Source organism: Lissotriton vulgaris, chromosome 5 (assembly GCF_964263255.1).
Source record: "Lissotriton vulgaris chromosome 5, aLisVul1.2, whole genome shotgun sequence".
Lineage (NCBI taxonomy): Eukaryota > Metazoa > Chordata > Amphibia > Caudata > Salamandridae > Lissotriton > Lissotriton vulgaris.
In genome coordinates, this window is record NC_141693.1 from 1,047,120,681 (window position 1) to 1,047,141,132 (window position 20,452).

The following is a 20,452-nucleotide window of genomic DNA, read 5'->3' on the forward strand; positions in this document are numbered from 1 at the left end:
CTAGTAGCATTCGGGCTCACTCGCTGCACACACTCACTATCGCGCCGAACGGGGGCTGGTCTGCCAAAATTTGCCAGGGCTGCTTTGAGTTCCCAGTCCGGCCAGCAAGCAAAGGTGGAGGGGTGGCTGCTCTTCAGCAATATCACAAAAATTCTGAATTGTGTTAACTAACCATAATAATAATCAGCATAGATAGAAGTGCCTCTTTCACCCATGAAAGAAAATAAGAAGCAAGACAAAAACACAAGTATGACAGAAAAGTAATAACATGGGAAAGTAAGACAAGGAAGAAGGCAAAGAAAGAATAGCCAGCTCGTCGATATCAAGAGGTTAGAACTTGCAAGAGAGGAAAGAAAATGCAGAAAAAAATTACAAAAGGAAAACCTAGACATTATATTACTTTTCAGTAGAGTAAGGAAAAGGATTTCTTCGATATCACATTTTTTTTCCATTAAGTATAAAATGTGAGGAAAGAGCTTTACAAAAATGCTATACACGAAGAACTGCTGAGAACTGTGATTTTTTTAGAATGAAATATTAAGAACGCATATGCAGTTTGCGGGAAGTCTTGAAATTGTATGTCAATAAGAATCCATGTGACACTCAGAAGTTGGTAGGATGCGAACTTCTGTAATTGAATGCATTGTAAACTACTTCTTCGCTCTTTAACAGATCCATTCCTGGCACATCGAAGGGCTTTCCTTCGACCAGTTCCAATATGGAGGGCAGGGATCTTCCTTACCTGTTGCTGTGCCACAAACATAAACCTCTGTCGACAAACACATATTTTGTACCTGTTGCCACGCGTATACTTGTGCGTCTGGTTACAAACACATATCAGGGTGTCTGCCACTAAAGGTATACTCAAGTCTCTCTTCAGAGACATATAACAACCTGTTGGCATAGCAAGGGTACAGTGGGAGCCAATGCAAGCAAGGAAAATGACAAGCATGCGTGGCGCAGCAAAGTGCCATGGGCCGCAATGCAAAAAAAATAATAGGACCCCATCTTCAGGTTTGGTACGGAAAAGCATGTATAACTAGGAATCAATTAGGCGCCTCTCTCCCCTGGGCATCATTGCCACTGTGCTCTTTTAATATCTACCCTGTACAGCCGTGCAACTGTACATCTGTTAACAAGCATATACCTCATCTCTTCAAAGAAAATATTTGAGTGGATCAACCCAATCTTAACCCCTTCACTGCGGGGTGTTTTCCCCCAGATGTGCGGGGGGAGGGGGCCACGGCCACGCGCGGCAAGGCTAGTGACGAGCTCAGCTCGTCATGAGGCACAGTGGAGCTGCACTCATGACGAGCTGAGCTTGTCACAGCCGCACCTGTTTTGGAACGTTCAGCACAGCGGGGTAATTATCCCCGCGTGTGAACGTTCCAACGGCCGTGACGAGCTCAGCTCGTCATGAGTGCAGCTCAACCGTGCCTCATGACGAACTGAGCTTGTCACAAGCACTCAACGGGTTAAGAGGCTTGATTTGGCTACCCACTGAAACAAGGATTAAATCCTAGATCTGCTGCTACACATGCAGAGTTATTCACCCATTGGATAATCTGACCAAGCTGCTTGTCATCTCTGGTGCAGGAACAGGATTTAAGACAAGGAATTCAACCCAGTCTTCAAAAGTTCAGAAAACTGGTGGCATTATATGTTAATCTCACTCAATTGTTGCCTCAGTGTGAAGCTTTCATTCAAAGAAAAGAGAATGACAAAGCACACAGGAGATTGAACATTAAATACAGTGCAATTTTTTTAAAGTGTACAGAGACATGCTAAAATGCATATGCATTATCTAATTAGATACAATGACATCCAGAATTTGTAGTTGATTTAGAGGCCATGGAAAGCAAAGAAAGGAAACAGGAACAAAAGAAACCGTAGACTGCAATTGCCAGGGAACAGACTTCAGTCAGTGGAGCCTCAATGGCATTTCTCACCTTTACTATGATCAATTACTTCCCTTGGACATCGGATATCTCATCTATTGACTATGTTGTTTCAGGAGAGGCCTTTACTCCTAATGCTTCGAACATGAAAGTGTTAGATTTCCTTAACTTGTAGTACTGCACAATTATACACAGCAAAACATACATTTTCCAAAAAATGGAAAAGCCTCTATGATTAAAAGTATCTAATTATACGGCTTTTTCTGCAAAAGATGCTTGACGCTCTAGGTAAAGCTCCCTCAAGAACCACACAAATACATTCTACGTCAGTCTTTGCAAAGCCACAGAGGTTTATCTTGGGAGCAGAGCACAACTTCTCATGGTCTTATCCAAATACGTACATTTGAAACAGTCACATAAAAATAGAATAGTCTCATGACAATGGTGTATCATGGGTGCTAGGGTGGGATGGAAGCAAGGAGAAAGCCCCTATTCCCTTTTGGGAAATAAAAGGCAGCTATATTTAGGGGAAGGCAGCTAGCCACAACCCTTATGCCTGCACTAATCACTATCTTGCAGCGCCCTCACCAAAACTAGACCTTTTCTAAAATCTTGGACTGTTCAATTCATCCCTTACCCATATGTGGGAACCAGGGAACATACAGATCAATGACGGTTCTTGAAGGTGCAGTGCAATGCAAAGTGATAACGCCTATCCGGTCTGCATTAAAGCACGTGATAAGGACCACTGTCAAATCAGACTTCATGAACAATATAGTGTTACAGTTGTGATTATCGGAATATAAAACTTGCACTAACAATTCCATTGGTCAGACCAAACACTGTTTTCAGCCCACCTCCTTTGCCAGCACTCCCACGTGCATGTTAGGAGGCTGCTCTGAGTCTCACGTCTTCTTACAATCCATTGAGAGCAAATATTAAAAGCCAGATTATATGATTGATGGGAAACTAAAAAGTCAATTGAAACAAAGATAAGCATCTGCAATACATTTATTAGCCTTAAAAAGTTGAGTAAATCACTACATCGATAAGAAAGTTAAATAGAATAAGAATGTAAGCTAAGTGTAATTACTTAACTCCGTTTTAGAGTTTCTAGTATATTTAAAGACCAGTCGATCCAGTTTTCAAGGTATCCCGCAAACATTTCAGACTTCACACACTCTCATGGTAAATGCGATCTACGGGCTAATGTCTGAAGCGGGTTAGCACAAAGACTCTTCTATGATATTACTGCTCGAAAAAATTTAAAGTTTGAGGTTTTCACTTTCCTTACTTAAAAGCTTGATCAGCCACGAATTTTGATCATGCAGCATGTGTACATGACGACTGGCGGTCACTAATGGCGACTGGCTGTCACTAATGACGACTGGCGGTCACTAATGTCGACTGAATGTCACTAATGGCGACTGGCTGTCACTAATGACGACTGGCGGTCACTAATGATGGCTGACGGTCGCTAACCCCAGTTCTGCTCCTAGAACCCTAGCACTACCTTCATTGTCATTCCGCCTCAACTGAAACAGGATATTTCTTCTAAGTGGCGTGCAACGTCACCCACTGATGGAGGTTGTGGTGTGTCAACAGTTCTCTAATGAGAATGCATTAGGATTGAGAACTGCTTATTAGCTATGTGGCAAACAGAAATTAGATGCAGTGGAAATGGTTTTCAAAGCAGGGACCGTGTCCCGGAAAGATGAATTCAAGGACATTCCATTAGTGCTGTGAGCGGCAATGGTCCTTCCATAAAAATAAGCTTTAATGATTGAAATATTGGATATCCATTAGTATTGTGCTATCGCTTTCATATAAATCCATAAAAGTCCATATATAAGGTAAGTTGGGAGGCTTAGAAATGAACTGCAGAGGAGCATGAGTAGGGTGTGCTCACGAACCCTAAATCTTTACACTACACCACCATTAACTGCATAATAACAAGCAGTTTTGGTTTGGAACATTATGCAGGGATTAATGTCATTTCGGTCACTCAATTTTCAGCATTTTTTAATTAGAATTTTTTTTTTGGCAATAAATATATGCCACAAGAACAACCGTGTGGGTCCAAAAGCATATGCACATATCAGCAACATTGATGGATATCACATACAATAGACTACACATAAAATCAATACATTCATCAACAAACATATTTTACCATTATTGCAAACAAGGTCATGTCTCACTTTTGCAAAAAGAACAGAACCCAATGGCAGACTTATCCAATCTGCACCTCACACTAGTTTAGTTTTCCATAAACTGTCCTGCGCACACTCCGGCATCCGACGTTGTACGATGCCCCTGTTCTCTAGATCCTTAATCCATAAAGCAATACGGGGTGCGCCAGATGATTTAGTCAAGGTAGACGTAGTAGTTTTTCAAAAACCTTTATTTATGTTCTTTATTTTCATGTGTAATTTCTTATTACAACAAAACAGCTCAGCCAACAAGTTTCATTCCCAAACGTGGGAACTTTGTCAGGGCTAATGAAGCAATATAAACAATCGCAGTTCGTATAGGAACAAATAATAATATATTAGATCCAAAGTGCGGAGTTATGCCTCAGAAAGTCGTCATCCAAAGCATCAAACGAGGAATAATGCCTCATAACGTCATTGCGTCCAAGGAGTACCTTGATAAGTCTTGAGCTACCAGTACATGGTCGGTCATCATAGCGAACTAGGACATGAAAATAAAGAACATAAATAAAGGTTTTTGAGAAACTACTACGTCTACCTTGACTTCATCACCTGGCACACCCCCTATTGCTTTATGTCTTACTTTTACAATTGACTTTATCAATTCAGTGAGCCTTCAGGTATCTATTATCAAACTAAATTATGTGATAATTATTGAATATCCTATGCATTAGACATTTTCTAATCCATTACTCAGTTACAATCAAACACAGAAGCACTTACAGCTCAGTATTCCTGTTTTGTGAAAATATATTTCTTTCTGTGAATTGTTTAAGATCTCTTCCTTTCTAAAAACAAGTGTACCCATGACCGCCCGAGACATCCCCAGCAATGGTATGGGATACTCTGAAGGCCGTATTTAAAGGAGGAGTCCTGATAGCTATCTCTGCTGCTGAAAATAAGGCCAGATGAGAGAAATGCATGGAGCTCCAGACACAGGTATGAGAGCTTGAACGTATCCACCACGCACTGGGGCCCAGTGGGTCTGGAGGCAATTGGAGATAGCAAGGAAGCAATTAGCTGGATTGGACTTAGACCACACTAAATACTCAATTCTGCGTCTCAAGCAGGCTTACCTAGAGGGTAACAAATGTGGAAGACTGCTATCTACCAAAGTCACGGGGCAATGCCAAGCCAACACAGTGGAAGGGTTAAGAACCGAGACGGGAAATAAAAACTAGGGAGGACGCGAAAGCAGCTTGATTTGGAACCTTCTATAAAGATCTATACATGGCACAAGACATCCCAATAATCTAATCACATCTTATTTAGAAGAAACTACAGCAACCAAATTAACAGATGAACAAGCATCCACACTAGATCACCCTATTAAAATAAAAGAGGTCATAACTGCAATATCGAGACTTAATCTCAACAGGTCACTGGGCCCGGACGGCTTCTCTGCCTTGTTCTACAAAACATATTGTACAATATTAGCCCCTCTGCTCACCAAAGTATTTAATGCATCCACGAGCATTGGCACACTTCCGCCATCGTTGCTTCAGGCCTCCATCACTGCCATAGCAGAGCCAGGAACGGATGGGACAGCCAGCGGGTCTTACCGAGCCATCTCACTATTGAATGTCAATGCAAAATTATTCACTGGGATATTAGCAGCTCGACTGGCCCCACTCATGCCCAGTCTGATCGCCCCTGACTAGTGATGATTTTACCCCAACAGGCAATGCTCAGACAATACTAAACGCCTTCTCCATTCAATAGATAATGCACCCCATTCACAATGAGAAATGATGTTCTTTTCGATTGATGCCATGGAGGCTTTCGATAGAGTGGCTTGGCTGTACGTAGCAGCGGTGCTGAGGTACTTTGGGTTTGGGTACAAATTTTGCGCTTGGGTATTGAGCGGATACGAGCAATCAAGAGTGTCAGTACGGGTAAATGGCAAAACCTCAGAGAACTTTCCGATTAGGCATGGCACATTGCTCTTAGCATTATACATGGAGCCATTTGCCCAACGATTGAGAGACAACCCAGACGTGCAAGGCATCTGCTTTGGAGCCGAGAACCATTGCATTACGCTATATGCGGACAACGTCATTGCCTTCCTAGATGATCCATGATTGTCACTCCCGAGATTTTTAACACAGGTTAAACACTTCGGATTAGTCTCTGGCTTCCACAATAACATATCGTAATCGCAGGCGCTGAACTTGACAGTCGCCCCCGATAAGCAGGAATATCTCACGCAATAATACTCAACCAATTGGCAATCTACCATCACCTACCTAGGGATTCGCTTAGCTCTGACCATTCAGGAAAGCACAACGATTAATTACAAAGATCTAGTGGGTAAAACAAAAGCAGATTTAGCCCGGTGGCTCCCATATGCGCTGTCATGGCTAGGACGGAATGCGGCCCTAAAAATTATGGCTCTGCGGAGAATATTGTATGTGTTTCTGACCTTATATCTTTGGCCCCCATCGGGAGTACTTCAAGACTTACAGAGTACCTTTCACTCTTTTGTATAGGCAAACAAAAGGCCCCCCATGCGAATAGAGCTAAGCATACAAGACCCAGGAGAGGGAGGCCTAGGAGAACCCTCCGTACCAAACTATTTCAAATTGGCCCAACTTAGATTTATGGTGGAAGGGTCCCGCTCAGAGTTGGAGAAAACATGGCTATTCATGGGCAGGGTGCTGGTGGGCTCCCCACTGTGGATGATCCCTTTCTTAGAAAAGAGTAGACGCACACCCAACCTCTATCTATCGGCAATCACTTTCCCTACGCTTAGGGTCTGGGACTCAGTGGGAACAACGAGAGGCCTCACATCGTTCCTTTCTCCCTTGACCCCTATAGTTGGGAATCCAGCCTTCACGCCGGGGCGGAACCGCAAAGAATTTGAGGTCTGGCAAAAACCAGAGTGCAGATCAATAGGTCATCTATTCGACAAGGAAGGCCCCATTCCATTTAATACCCTGAGAACAATTGTCGTGCTCCCAGAGGAAGAAAGATTTCATTACACACAAATTAGACACTGGGTGATGAACCGAGAGACAAGAGAAGCAGCGCAGAGACACTTAACTACCTTCAAGAAATGGCTCCACATCAGAACCTCAGACAAACAACTAGTCACGGATTTACACAAAATCCTAACGGGTCCTGAAATACAGATGAAATCTGAAGCTCAGCTGCACTGGAGCGGGAGCTGGGAAGAGAACTGACCCAGAAAGAGTGGAGAGACATTCACTACAGGGCTAGCTGTTCATCCCCCAACACATCTAGTACTGAAACGGCAGTGAAGATAGTCTCTTACTGGTATCTGATCCCAGCCCGTTTACACAATATCAACCGTGCCTGCGACAACAAATGCTGGAGGTGCAATGCACCGACAGGAACACTGACACACATACTCTGGGACTACCTAAAATTAGCACGCTTTTGGAAGGAAATTCCAACTGACATAGATACACATTTCGCGACCCAGCTCCCTGGATTCCTCTCATGCATACTTCTGGGTCTCCCCAATCCACTCACTTACCCACACACATCAAGAGGCAGACATATAACCCTAGCACATAGAGCAGCACACCAAGCCATACTAGTCCAATGGGGCACTGAGAGAACTCCGACAAGACTCACCTGGCTTCACCGGATATGGGACCTACTGGGGATGGAGAGCCTCTCCTAAACACTCAGGTCAGAAGGAGATACCTTCCAGGAGATTTGGCACCCATTTATAACACTCTTATGGCCAGAATTCACTGAGCTTACCTGCCCCGATGCCTTAGACTATTAAGACTAACAGAAGACCTCCACTCAACAGATATATATGGAGACCTAGGAGTTAATTAACGCTAATAGGAAAGATTAAGAGAATAGGATATGCCGGCACCCGAGGGGGGATGGCGAGGGAGGTCAGGTGGTTGGGCAGTCTTATTACATTCCATTCTTTGTTTTCACTGTAAAAAATGTTGCATCATATCCTGCAAGGCCGAATGTTGACGCCAAGTCGGACTATACAAAGCTTCTCTATACTACTATGGCGACAATAAAACAAATTTAAACAAAACAGAATGTACTATTTCTGTTATGAATGATTGATGCTCACTGCCTAACCCACCTGGTCTGAATAGCTCAAACCAAGCATGCGCTCTCTACCATTGGCTGATTTTAAACATGCAACCTGAACAAACTTAGTGAAGTCCTTCTTTACATCCTAACTTAGGCTTTGATTAGTTGATTTCAAATGTTCAACCTGAATCAAATAAACGGCCATCGTTAAAAAGTAGATTCTTATTCAAATAAGGACAATTCTGTGCAAGCAGAATACCAAAAGAGGTGATCTACAGGTTTTTCACTAGTACATTTATTTGTAAAAAGAGATGCAAAAGGGCTTGAGAATATTGAAGCACGGGGGCACAAAACCCTGAGGTGCATTTAAAAGAGGTATGAAAAATGGTCCACAGCGCCTAATCTAGCTCCTGAAGTGTTAGTCAAAAAATATTTTCAAAACCAACATTTCCAGTTCCAAAACCAGGTTCTGTAGTAGGTTCTAAAAGCAAAAGCTATAACATCTGCATTTGGGGTAAAGTATTAGGCATCTTTTGGTTCATGTACTTGTATAAAGCCCCCTACTCTATCCAAGTGAGGGGGAGCCCCCCAACCTCAGACTGGCACCCACATTTACATAGACAAGAGAAGACATTGAAAAGTACAGGTAGCAAAAGCACCACCCTGGCATCTGTCCGAAGCTAAAGGCAGACTCCAGCAGATGGTTTTAGAATTGGATGGGTAGTGTGATCCTCCTTAAGGCTGGAGGGAGTCGAAAAGACCTTACATCTGTTATTTTTTATGTATAAATGCAACAATGTTGCGAGTCCCTTGTTGTTGGTCTCAGACTTTTCAGGTATTCACAAAGAACTCACGGTATTTCATGAAAGCTATGACAGTCACAGTTACCCAGGAATACTAACACTCAAACGTTTGCATGGGAAATCCCACCAGGTGGAAAATGCGCACTAAACTTATTTTCCCCACAGCGAAATATTTTACCATTGGATAAACTCCTTTTTCTACAGTCTTATTAAATATGGGAGTATTCCCAATCCCATATTTAGAAAAACACTTTGGAAAACACTAACTCTTACCTGGAACAGGAGTACATTTGAAAACATTTACAGAGTGGAATCTTCTTGCACGTGATACAGCACACTCTTGTGAGTATGATGAGCAAGGAACATCCATAAGCAAACACATAACACTAAGTTTGCTTGTATGGGAATTCCTCTCTACTGGCAGAATGTATATATTCACTAATCACGTTTGCATGTAACATTTCTGTCAATCCTGATTCCATGAACCTGGACTCGCCATTTTAGATGCCCCTATATGAATTCAGGGGGAAAAACAGGGCGAATACTTAGGACTGTTAGTGACAGGATAAGGCAGTGAGGCCATTCAGACCGTCTCAGCTCCTCACAACACATACTACACCTGATCATCAGATTTGCCCCATCTGTCTCATCCAATCTTCTCAAACCACCTTCCCCTGCCCCGCTCCCTGTTGCCTTTATCATACATTCAAGAATTCCTTCATTAGTTTTGTTCCAGCTAAGTCTGCTGATCATGCATACTCTGAACAAAAACTATACATTTAATGCTGTTTCTAAGCCTTCAGTACCCTAGCCAATATGTGTCTCTTGGTTAACTTCTGTCCATCTTTTCTTTCAATTTTTAAATTTACAATCAAGAGGATCTCCACATACAGCTTCTAGTTGAAACAATATATTAATTAAGGATCCAACCCTGCTTCAAATTCAAATGTTATATAAATTCAATCAACTTGACCGGTCTTCATTCAGTACAAGCAGCAGAATATGGAATATGTTCAGTAATGTAAGGTGGATTTGTGGAGCGATGCTGGTCACCCATGCGGGTATCCAGGTGCTGAGTAAGTGAGTGTAGGGGTGGTGAGGCTGGGCCTGAATACAGGCAGTCTTGATGGTCCTGCAAGAAGACTAAATTGAATAGCCAGATCTTCAGCTTCTTGCGGAATTGAAAAAGTGAGGAGGAGGTCCTGATGTGTTGGGGGAGGTCGTTCCATGATTTGGCAGCTTGGTAGTAAATGATCAACCTCCTGTTCAGCTTCTGTGGATGCAGGGTGTGTGCGAGTTAGGGTGATGCTTAACTAACTTGTCTGGTGTGTTAGTGGAAGTGAAGCTGGTGATTGAGGTATGCAGGTCCCGTGTTGTGTAGTGACTTTAATGTGTGTGTGAGAAGTTTGAACTGGCAAAGCTTCTGAATGGAGAGCCAGTGGAGCTCTCTAAGTAGTGGTGTGGTGTGGTGTGGGTTTGAAATGAGAGGTTGAGGATGAGTCTGGGTCTGGTTGAGATGGTTTGAAGTCTGTGAAGAAGATGGGTTTGGATGCATAAAGTGTGGAGCCGTAGCCCAAACTGCTTGTGATTAGGGCCTGTATGATGGTACCTTGGGTGTCCAGTGAGAGACATTTTACGTAAAATGTGGAGGATGTGGGAGCATCAGGAGGTGAATGTGTTGACCTGGGACTTCATGGTGAGGTTGGTGTCCAGAATGAGGCCTAGGTTCCTAGCTTGGTCGGCTGGGAAGGGTGTGGGACCAAGATTGGGGGCCACCAGCTGGTGTCCAAAGTGAGCTTTTATACCCAAAAATCAGTACTTCAGTTTTGTCTGTGTTGAGCTTGATGCAGTTTCTTTCATCCAATTGGCCACGCTGGTCATGCATTGTTTGGATTTTGTCTTGGTAGTGACTGCATCATCTGAGAGGGAACATATGAGCTGGGTGTCATTAACAAAGGACATTTTGTTGATTCCATGGGAGTTGATGTTTGCCAGAGGAGTCATGTATATGTTGAAAAGTGTGGAGCTCCACTACAGTGCTGGTCCTTTCATTCCTGCTGTGTGTAATCTGGTGTTGAGTGTGTAGTGTGAGAGAGGTTGAGGAGGATGAGGGTGGCGTTCTGTCCACCATCGAGGATGGTGCATATGTCATCTGTGGCAGCGATGAGGGCTGATTCAGTGATGTGGTTGTTTAGGAATCTGATTGGGAGTCTTCCAGGATTTTGTGGCATTCTAAGTGATCAGAGAGTTGTCTGTTGATGGTCTTCTTGATGGCTTTCACTGGAAAGAGGAGCAGTGAGATGGGTCAGTATTTGCTGAGTACTTTGGGGTCAGCTGAGGATTTTTTGAGGAGGGTGGTGACTTCAGCGTGTTTCCAGCTATCTGGGAAGGTGGCTGTCTTGAGGGAGGTGTTAATGATGGAAGTTAGCGCATCGCTGATCATAGCTCTTCCCATGTTGTAGACATGGTGGAGACAGGGGTCTATGGGAGCCCCTGAGTGGACTGTCTTCATTATTGCTGCAGTGTTCTCAATTGATAGAGGGTTTCATGCTGTCAGTTGGTAGCTTTTGGTTGATGAGGTTAGCTGAGGGTGGCTAGGGTTCAAAGTTGCTGTAGATCTTGATGATTTTTTCATGGAGAGGTTGTTGCAGATGTGTTGTGTAGGGATAATGGTTTGGGTTGCAGCTGTTTGGTTGGTGAACTCCTTAACAGTGCATAAAAATTCCCTGCTGTTGTTGAGCTAGGTTTGATTCTCAGGGTCAGGGCCATTTTCCTGGTCTCTTTTACTTGATGGTGATAGTGTCTATAGTGTCTAAGTGCGGCCTTGTAAGGTGTTTCTTACGGTGGTTCCTTGAGTGTGTCTGCAAACTCTCTTGGATTCTCTGAGGTCAGCGTTGTACCAGCTAGCTTGTTTGTTGGGTCTTTTAGGTTTGGTGTTTTTCACGGATGCCAGGGTATTGGCGCAGGTGGTGATCCAGTTGTTGAAGTTGTTTCTGTTATTGATGTGGTCATTGGTGGGGCGTGGGTAGTTTAGTTAGGGCGTTGAACCATTCCGTTTATGTAACTTTCATCCAACAGAGGCTTGGAGTGTTGCTAGACTCCGTAGGAGTGGTTGGTGCTACTGTTATGTGGAGGTGGACGATTAAGTGGTCGTCGATGTGAGTGGCGTGATGTGGCTGTCTTTAACCTTGTCACTGGAGGAGAAGATGTAGTCCAGGGTGTGTCTGGTGATGTGTGAGTGGATTTGCGCGAACTGAATGAGGCCAACATTCTGTAGACTTTCGAGAAAGTTTGAGGAGTTTGAGTTGTGTGGGGTTAGCCAGACTGCCTAGGAGTATGAAGTCTTTGGTGCCCGTGGCGAGGGGTATGGTGAGGAGATTGCTGAAGTGTGTGCGAGGTCCTGGTCGCAGGTAGGTGAGGGTGCCTTTGAGAGTGGTTTTACTGTCCATCTGAAGCTTGAAGTGCAGGTGTTCCATAAAAGTGACTTCAGGGTCAGAGTAAGAGGTATACTTGATGGTGCTTCTGTGGATGATGTTGAGTCTTCCTCCTGGGCAGGATTTTGTATTCAGTAGGGTTGCCTGCGGTGACTGAGGTGCAGCTTTGCAGCATCATTTGTGGCAGCGTCCAGGGTTGGGCAGGTGGAGTTCATTGACAGTGTAGCTGGGGGAGGCATTTGGAACAGTGTTCCTGGTGCTTGGGCGGTCCAGGCTCGGATGGGTGCAGATAGGCTTGCCTTTGGCGCTGTGGCCTCCATTAACTAGGGCCTTGGAGAGCGGGAGGAGCACGGTGCGATGGATGGGCTCAGCAAGTGCGGGAAAGTCCGATGGACAGAGCAGTAAAGTGCAGCGGGATTGAAAAGCTGGGAAAACGTGATTGGTGGAGCAAGTTGGGGGCAAAAGCTGACAAGAGACCAAGATGCAAAATGGAGCAGTAAGAGGAGCAAAAATGAAAAAAAGGGGAAGTTAAGTGGAACAACGGATGCAAAAAGGAACAGTTAAACAAAGACAGGGGGCAGACAAAACAGACAGCACAATCAAGCAAGAGCAATTTCGAGTAAGGGGCAGACAAGCAGCTAACAAGGAAAATGGCAGGAGACAGATACCAAGACGAGTCTGAAAGGCATGGCAAGGGACACCTGGGCACCTACTCCTAGGCCTATTAATAATGAATAGGCCAACCCTAGATGGGGGTTGTGCTAACACGATTTGTCATTTAAATTCCACTTGTGTAAAATGCTGTTTTAATACTACTTCTCATGGTTGTAAACCAGAGGATGGAAGCCCAGTCTGCAGAAAATCGCAGCTCTGCTCTCCGCCATCCGTGAAACCCTTCTCGCTCTGTGCGGAAAGAGCCCTTCCTGTTCTTGTAAGTGGGTACCTGAGGGGAATGTAGAGAGACATGATTTTATTCATGGATTTTATCTGGCATCTTCATTTTCATAAATGTGTGATGATCTCAAAAGGACTATCACACACTAATTCCAGATCTGGCTCTTTCACTCTGTAATTGGTGACATGATGAAGAGGAAAATGTGCAAGGCTGAATGAAGCTATTAGGGAAGCCTGCTAGGTCGGGCGATCTAAGCACTTAGTGTCAATGTAAGTTATGCCTGAATAGCCTGTGTCTACTGATGCACTTATACAACCGCTGCTACTCACACCAATAACACTAGAAGGTAAACCTGTGGCTGCCACGCAATGAAAATCACATCAGTAGGACCAATGTCACTGCTCCATGGCGTAAGCAAGGGACAGTGTAGGGAAGGACAGTGCTTCTCTGTGCCAACATCAGCACCATTTTGAGATGGCCAAAATGCAGTTCTCTCAAAAATTTTCAAACCAGCCGTCACTCCCTTTCTATCTCTTTCTTTCCTGTCCCTTCACAATCTCTCTCTCGCTTTTTGCCTGCTGAGCTTACTGCCATAAAACCTGGTTAGCTGGAGACAGAGGCAGCGCTTGTCAAATGTCAAAAACTGGCCTTCAATGGCTCCAGCTCACTGGGGAAATGCTGGATGGATTAAGTGGCCAATCCGACCCTGCAGCCACATCAATGGGAAGGCAAAACTCTACGTCACATCGTGGAACTGAACTTCATATTACACACAGAATTCCTGCATTTGTATCCCTGCGGGGTGTCGAAACCTGGTATTTGGGAGTGCAGCACCCACCAAGATGTGGTAAATAAGACAGAGCAGATGAAAGAAGAAGACTATGAGAAGGAAGTGGCAGAAGACGATAAGGGAGAGCAGGGGGGCAACAAACAAATGCGAGAGCAAAAAATACTGAACAACAATGTATACAATCTAATCAAAATAATATTATTGTGATTTATGTGCAAATTGTTAAAGTGTAAATGATTTTAGCAGCATTGTGATCTGTCAAGTAGAAGATTTTAGAGACGAAATCATGAACCCATACCAGAAACAAACAAGAACACACCTCAAGCGCTGTGAGGCTGTAGAAACTGTGATATTGCCACACCATTGTGCTCCCATGCTTAAAGACAAAGTTTTTTGCAGTGAAAATGTTCCTCTTCAAGAGAGTTCTCGTACACTGGAATGCTCTTTTCACCCAGGAGGGTACATGGCCAGGGACCTGTAGATGTCAGCATGCCCCTATGATTCCATCAATGTGGTTTTAGGGATCCTGTTATGTTATATTGGTTTATAGATATAGCTTTATGACACCACGAAGACATCTGAAAAGCATAGACACTTACCAATTCGAAACAAAATCCTAGGGCTAGTTTGTAAATATGTTTTTATATCTATAAGAAAATACACAGTAAGGAAATAAAATTGAATTTAGAAATGACAAACTGGGCTTATTTGATGTTCCAGCCAGTGCACTAGGTCCTGCCCTCTCCCCAGTGTTTTGCCAGACATGATCATAGTTTCCAGGAAAATTGAGGACAAAATACTCCAGCAAAAGAGTGACTGTCCACAGAAGAATCTGAAGATACATGTGTGTTTCCATTAAGGACCACTGGATTTTTCATGATGATTCACAGAAGGCTCACTACTGTTGTGAAGTGACTACATCCTGGTATGTAATTAAGTTGAGTTCACTAGAGGTAGATTTCTCCATTTTGGACTTAAAGACAGGTCTTTCAGTTGCCATAAAACTTCCATTTGGTGGAAAGCTGCTGGTAAGACTTTTTTTTAATTCATGCTTCACAAAATCTGATTAGTGTATGTCAACTTTTTGGACATGTCCCCTAGAGACTAGAGCAATCCTTGGCCAAAGACTTGTTATCTAAGCTTTTACCTAATTTGGTCACCTTTGCAGGTTCCTGATCTATGCCTCAGCCAAATTACATCCTCATATGCATATAAACAGAAGTCTCCAACCCCCCTGAGATTCTCCAATATCTACGTTTTTTGATCCCCTATTAGAACATTGGAATGTTGGAAGCTCCATTGAAGCCAAAATAGCCGCTCAGGGCTAGGAGATAAGCCTTCTGCTCCAGCATTCCAAAGTTTGTCTTTCTGTTTCTCCTTTTCTTAATTTAGAAAATTCTACCCTCAGTGGGTGGAATGTTCTAATAGCCGGTATTAATAGCCTTATTACCCTCTGGCCATACTGGCTGTTATAGGCCCCCTCTCTCTCATCATAGTCCCTCGAATGCAGCTCGGGCCTATAAGTCTCTTATAGATTTCAAAACTACACTATCTCACTCTGATCACTTTTATTGTGTGCATTAATATCTTCCCATTTCATGTGTTTTGACTACTATACATTTGTATTTCTATTTCTTGCAGTATGTGTGTTATCTTTTCAAAAAATAAAATGAAGTTGCTTAGCTGAAAAAAAGAGTGGGTCATTCCGTATCATTACATTTCCTGAATAGTTTTGATATACTTCGATCGCTGTCAGGTTTGCGACTGCACAGCTCTAGAAACAGCAATGGTCTTCTTTTCATCAGCCTCGCAGTGAAGGCCAAGTCATGAGCATGACAAGCTGAGTTGGCCTTGCAAGGATTCGGGCCTATAAGCTGTAAACTGCTTACAAACCTCAGTAACCGGTAGCGAACCCTATGAACTACCTCACCTTTGGTCATGTCTATCCATTAAATTACCATCTTCACAGTGTTCTGAGTTGCACTGACAGTCACAGAAACTGTCTCCCGGTTTGTTTTCGTACATACAGCCAGCATTGCAACATTGTAAACTTTACTTTCGCTGCTCTTTGCTTTCGAGCAAACAAAACGTGTCCTTAACTCCAGCGGCAGAATAAATATTCCATCAGGGGATCTTTCAGCGGGCAGGAGACATCAACCCCACCTTCCACCCTCACCACCCCTCCCCGCCCCTACACGCCCATTTCCCCTTCTGTGGCCGAGGGTTAATGTGTAACTGACTCCCAGACTCTGCAGCGTGTTGTTTTTGAAGTGGAAGTCAGGATTCGTTGTAAAGGTAAAGAGAGAAATAGGAAAGATTCTATTTCTGGACAATATTTGGCGAGTTCGATAAACCCATGAATGATGGTTTAGCCACGTCGTATTCTGCTGCTCTGGCGGCCATCACCAAACACCAGGTCCAGGCGCGTCTTTGAGCTGTCAGACAAGTGGAGCAGGTACACACACAGTCCATGTTTATTCAAAAGTGCAAGTTCCAGGACTGGGAAGAAGATGTATCACAGGCACCGCTCGGCCTGCATTCTGTCCTCTGGTGCTCCCCTCCCCGCCATTCCAAGAAAAAAATGTGGCCCTAGCTGTTATGAGAGGCTTCTGAAGACAGCGGTGCCTAAGATGGAGGCAGCAGGATTTACTAAAAGTCATTCTCAAAATAGAAAATGGGGCAGGACAAAAAAATGGTCGACATTTGAGAATTGGGTGATTATGTAGATCGAGGGCTGTTCTGGTCATCCAGAGAAGAACAGGGAAAGCAGGTGTAGAGATCTTTTTACGCATCCGAAAGATATGAACCAGAAGCAGGTATCCTGTGGTCCATTGCGGCAATTTTAAACAGGTTTGTGTTTAACAAGTCCTGTAGCTAAACCAAGTGACCCTCCTATGGCTGAGATACCCGCCACCCCCTCTCAACACAATCCCCAAGAATTGGGAAACCGGAAACAGTTCTGAACTTTTGGAAGGCGGGAGGGAGTTACCCTCCCGGCCGTATTTATTAAAATATGAAACACAATTAAAACATTAAAATAACAGTTTCATATCATGTACAATTTCATATCCACATTACGATGTTTTGGCTAACCTTAACACATTTCTAATACAAAGGTTCTCCTAGCCGATACTAACATCCTTACAAATGCATTCCAAATTGAAATTGTACATCCTAACGTTAAGGGCCAACGGCAAGGTCGTAACCGGTGTCAGATCCCTAAACCAGAACTCCCCCCTCACTTGTGAGGGGCGGCCGCACAGAGGACTGCACCTCATGTGCCATACCAATTTCCCTTGTCTTGACGGGGGCCCCTGTTAACTCGACGCCATCTACGTGGTCGTCCGAGGACTCGTGTGAGGTGTCTAGAAGGTAGCGTAGACCCCCCTCCCCACCCCACACAACTTACCACATCTGCCGTCGCAGATGTCCTGGCCCCGGGAAATTCCCAGGAGGGGCCCGTAGCCCCTACTATCCAGGGAAGGGCCTTGACCGCCTTCCCTTTCCTTTAGGCGTCCCGTCCTTTAGAAGGGACCGCCTCCCCGTTGAGGGGCCAATGGCCACCTCCCCCCGGGCGCTCCCATCCGTAATGGGTGATGCCCCCCCCTAGGGATCTTCCAATGACTGCTCACCGATCATGACCTTACCGCCCGACCAAACAATAAATACGACAAGATTAATTACTAAAGAAAGAAAGGACATTTATACCTTAAGCCGATCAAGTATAAACTCTCTAAAACATTACTGATCACTCTGATGCAAGTCTTTAATAAAGCATACTGCGAAGAATAATCCACTTTATTGCAACCGAATCACAAACTTTATTCAGAACAACCTGTAAGAAAACAACTACTACGTCAAATGACTTTATTCCAAAACAACTTGCTGTCTTCAGGGGCTGGTGGGTGGGTCAAAATTGGCTCTTCGTTCCGTCTCGAGCTCACGTGCAGCGAGGAGGTGCAGCTTCAGAGCACAGGAACAAGAGGATGCTTCCTTGGACTATCGCTCCTTTTATTCTTCTTTGGGCGGGCGTAAACCCGCCTCCTCCCGCCTCCGGGGGCGTGGCTGACAGCTTCAGTGTCTAGGACAACCCACTCTTGGGCGGGAAAAAGCGCGCCCCGGCTACGCTGCTTTGGGCATACCAGCCGAGACGCGCCTCCCGCCCAAAATGGCTTCCCGGGGGGATCGGGGTACTCCACCATACGTTCGGGGGGACCGAGTGGTCGCCCCTTTCCATATGGCTGAGATACCCGCCACCCCCTCTCAACACAATCCCCAAGAATTGGGAAACCGGAAACAGTTCTGAACTTTTGGAAGGCGGGAGGGAGTTACCCTCCCGGCCGTATTTATTAAAATATGAAACACAATTAAAACATTAAAATAACAGTTTCATATCATGTACAATTTCATATCCACATTACGATGTTTTGGCTAACCTTAACACATTTCTAATACAAAGGTTCTCCTAGCCGATACTAACATCCTTACAAATGCATTCCAAATTGAAATTGTACATCCTAACGTTAAGGGCCAACGGCAAGGTCGTAACCGGTGTCAGATCCCTAAACCAGAACTCCCCCCTCACTTGTGAGGGGCGGCCGCACAGAGGACTGCACCTCATGTGCCATACCAATTTCCCTTGTCTTGACGGGGGCCCCTGTTAACTCGACGCCATCTACGTGGTCGTCCGAGGACTCGTGTGAGGTGTCTAGAAGGTAGCGTAGACCCCCCTCCCCACCCCACACAACTTACCACATCTGCCGTCGCAGATGTCCTGGCCCCGGGAAATTCCCAGGAGGGGCCCGTAGCCCCTCCTATCCAGGGAGGGGCCTTGACCGCCTTCCCTTTCCTTTAGGCGTCCCGTCCTTTAGAAGGGACCGCCTCCCCGTTGAGGGGCCAATGGCCACCTCCCCCCGGGCGCTCCCATCCGTAATGGGTGACGCCCCCCCCTAGGGATCTTCCAATGACTGCTCACCGATCATGACCTTACCGCCACAGGCCGGATAGTTGACCGGCTATCCGGACACCCCACAAAACTCCTACCTAAAGGTCATGCTGTAAACTCCTTAACCAGGCTACGAGGTCTCCTATGAGTAAAGAATTCCCCACCCGGGACAAATGGACCCCATCCTCTAGATACATATTGTCCCCCCTGATACAACCATGAGGAATCGAATGCAATGTACTGGTACGGAACAGTCTACCAAGCTTGTTATTCACCTTTTTCACAGAATGATTTATAGCAGACACTGAATTAGCCCCCCGCCACACCTTTCGTGGAATCATATGGGACCATGCAATCGTGCACCCTGGAACCCTTCTCGCCAACCAACTTACTGTGGATAGTATCGCCTCGAGAAGTAGTCGTCTACCAGTGGTCACCAAATCATTGCCCCCAAGATGCACTATGATTATAGCTGGCGGTGACCTTGTCCGCCCTAACAAACCCTCAAGAAAAGGTTGAAACTGGTCAATACAGAGCCCGCCCCTTCCGTAGAAGGTCACCCTGTACCCGTATTCCCCAGCCGTGTGAATCATGTCACCTGCCTTGAATACGTCCGCGGCACGCCTCACGTATGAGTGGCCCACGACCCACACCACTCTTTCATCAGCCGGTGATCTCTGACCGCTGGTTCCCAGGTGTCGGGTCGACTGCACAGTCCGCCCCGCCTCGTAGGTTTGCGAAACTGTAACCAAACAAAGACAAGAAGCGTGAGTACATGATATCAGCTTCACAACATGTGCAACCGCACATACCTTTTGTAACAATTCGAGGACCAATGCCCCAACTGTTTCACTTTTTCCACACTCAGACCCCTGGCTGTAGCCTCTGTAGCAGCCCCTATCCGGAAGGAATGGGTCCCAAACTCGCCCGGGTTCAAGCCCGCGGCCGAAATTGCCATTGCAAGCACCCGCTGGAACTGAAACCTCGTCAGTGGGGTGGCATCAGCGTGCCTCAGCAAGGTCCCCCCCCATGATGCCGCCCTCTGCGCCAAATACTCCTCAACGCATGCAACCGGGCACATGGGAGATCCGGGAATCCGCTGGACTACTACACTGTCCCCGATCGCCCCCTGATCGGTTTTGGACCTGGCAAACGAGACAATCATCGTCTCCCCCTTAACTTGAATGTGCTCTCGGCACAGTCCCCCCGCCGTATCCCGCTTGTTTTTTGCCACCAGTTCGCTTACCCGCATAGCCCCATGGAATGCTAATGCAAAAGCGGCCCGGAATAACACTGTTTCCGACTGGGATGAACATGTCGCAGGGAGTACGGACAGTAACAGGGCCAACCTATCCAGACCTATCGGGTGCCTTTCATCTACTCTGCGACCCTCAAGGCGTTGCCACCCACGCAGCGCTTTCTGCACTACGAAAGACGCTGTA

At 45.3% G+C, this 20,452-nt stretch overlaps 1 protein-coding gene across 3 annotated transcripts in view; it reads right to left on the reverse strand.

Moving 5' to 3' along the window:
- Window positions 1-20,452, reverse strand: part of SEMA4G (semaphorin 4G) — a 698,845-nt gene that overhangs the window by 570,973 nt on the left and 107,420 nt on the right. The window contains exon 1 of one of the 3 annotated variants that reach the window (XM_086922682.1): window positions 2,718-2,813. The exons of the other annotated variants lie outside the window; for them this stretch is intronic. The gene's annotated coding sequence lies outside the window, so the exon portion shown is untranslated. Of the gene's footprint in view, window positions 1-2,717; window positions 2,814-20,452 lie in introns of those variants that run through there. 3 annotated transcript variants of the gene reach the window in all.